The sequence below is a fragment of the Limulus polyphemus genome, unplaced genomic scaffold, assembly GCF_000517525.1.
Source record: "Limulus polyphemus unplaced genomic scaffold, Limulus_polyphemus-2.1.2 Scaffold3954, whole genome shotgun sequence".
Classification (NCBI taxonomy): domain Eukaryota; kingdom Metazoa; phylum Arthropoda; class Merostomata; order Xiphosura; family Limulidae; genus Limulus; species Limulus polyphemus.
The window spans coordinates 86,308-88,741 of record NW_013669564.1 but is presented as its reverse complement, the minus strand read 5'-3'; positions in this window follow the sequence as shown (position 1 = coordinate 88,741).

The following is a 2,434-nucleotide window of genomic DNA, read 5'->3' as shown; positions in this document are numbered from 1 at the left end:
AAAATCATGATTTTTTTCACGGAGCACCTAACAATCTCGGACGGAACACCAGTGTTCTGTGGAACATAGTTTGGGAAACGCTGGTCTAGACCAGGGTTAACCAAACTTTCTGCTCTTTCAGAGCACTTTTAACGAAAAACATTATTTGGGGAGCAATATCATCAGTAAATTTTTAAACAAACCTTATGGATTAGGAAAAGTAAAAAAAAAAAAGAAATGCATAAAAACAACGACCTTTATTGAATAATTTCAAATAAAAGACAGAAAAGAAGTATTTTTGGCACAACTTAGTGGCTCACTTGCAGTTGCTTCGTACTGCAAATTTTTTCAATATCAGGAGTTATTGATGTTATCTGTAACATTTTCTATGTTCAATCTATTTCTCAATTTGGTTTTGGTAGCAGCATATAACGAAAAAGATTTTTTCACAATGGTATGTTGTTGGGAAATGCATCAAACACTTCAATGCCTTGATCGTGATTTCTCTGTATTCCGTATATATATCTTAATCCAAAAATCAGCAGTTTCCTCTACTTGAAAGAAAGTTAATATTGTAGAGTCGATGGGAATTTATATAAGTTGCTTTTTTTCTTTCAAAGACAATTCATCTGTATTCACAGAATCAGTGAAGGGATTTTGAATCCAAACAAACTTCTCGACATGTGAAGGAAAGTATTCAACAATGTTTGCTCTCATATCAGATAAATGTTGCACTACAGAATCTTTTATGTCTTAATCCACAGAAATTCCATTAACAAGTGAAAATTCAAAAATATTATCAAAGCAATCATAATTTTTCCCCAAAACACACTCACTCCAATGTTTTAGCTTGCGTTGAAGTGCACTTATCCTACTCTGAGCTTTGAAATATTGTTACGTCTCAGTTCTCGTTAGTTAATTTTCCGTAAATTTCCTTCCGACGAGATTTTAGCGACACAAGTCCTTTCTTAAATAAAACTGGTTTATTCTTTCTGATTACAACTTTGCAATACACTTAATTTCCACAGTCGCGCTATAACAAACGCTATAATTCACAACGAACGTCTCACGTGCTCAACTCAACAATACTCTGTCCACAGTTCAATTACACATTACATTACCTTGCCGTCAGTTCTTAACGGTTTATACATATAAGACTACTGCATATCTAGTAGGCTCTCGAGATTTCAGGAAAGGACGTGAACGTTCGAGAAAATGACGTGTTACTAGCGTCACGTGACCTCTGCTGTCGTAACACTGCCACTTCCTTAGTATTGTTCGTCCCGGACAATAGCCACTTACATTAAACAATAAACAATAACTTAATTAAATGTACAGAATTTACAAACACAAATTTACAAAATTACAATTCAACAAAGTCTCTTAATTTTACGAGATGTATCTTCTTCCGTACTGGTCTCCGTCTCGTTGGCTTCTGCTTCAAGTGGGGTTCATTTGCTTCATCAGGAAATGTCCTATCATCGGTAACAGTCACATCAGTGGTAGTAACTTCATCAAGGGCTTCACTGTTTCCCTTCTCAAAACCGGGTAAAGTTTCTTCCTCGACAGTGGCTTTTTCAGGTGACACATCTTCAGCAGCATCATTTGTTTCATTGTTCACTTCGTTCCAATTGAAATGTCCTGGACTGTGATAACGCCAAAGCCTGTTGGCATGCTCCACTTCCTATAGGCCATCAACATCCCAGTCATCTTGGCGGCTATTACAAAACTTTGCCAATTCCTATCCCAGTGTCCAGTTGTACTTTTCTACCATCCCATCAGACTGTGGGTGAAGTGGTGTTGTCCTCGTCTTTCGGATGTCAAACAATTTGAAGCATTCTTGGAACACAGCTGAATCGAAGTTACGGCTTTGATCTGAATGCAGTTCATATGGCATTCCAAATCTGAAAAAGAAATCACTAATAGCCGAAGCTACAGTTGTAGCTTCCTGATTTGGTGTTGCATATACCTCAGGCCACTTGGTGAAATAATCCATCACCACACAAATGTACTTGTTTCCAGCACGAGTTTGGGGCAGAGGACCAGCAATGTCAATGGCTACTCTTTCCATTGGTGTGCCAACTTGATATAATTTCATTGGAGCACGTCTCTTATGCTTGGGTCCCCTTTTAGCACAACATGTACTGCATGTCCTGCACCATTCTTCCACATCTCGCCTCTTACCTATCCAGTAAAATCTTTTTCGTAGGTGACTCAATGTCTTCTTAATTCCGAGATGTCCTCCTGTTAAATTATCATGGGATTGACGCATTCCCGAAACTTCCTCGGTATAACTGTTTGCCAAGTCGTCAATTTCCCATCTCTGGAGAAGAATACCATCTTCAAGCTTCAACTGGTCCCTTTGTGCCCAATAGTTCTTTGTCACAGGGCTTAGACTAGACACCTTCTCTCAAGCAGGGCGCAAAACACTTCCTTTTAGAAAATCAATTATTGG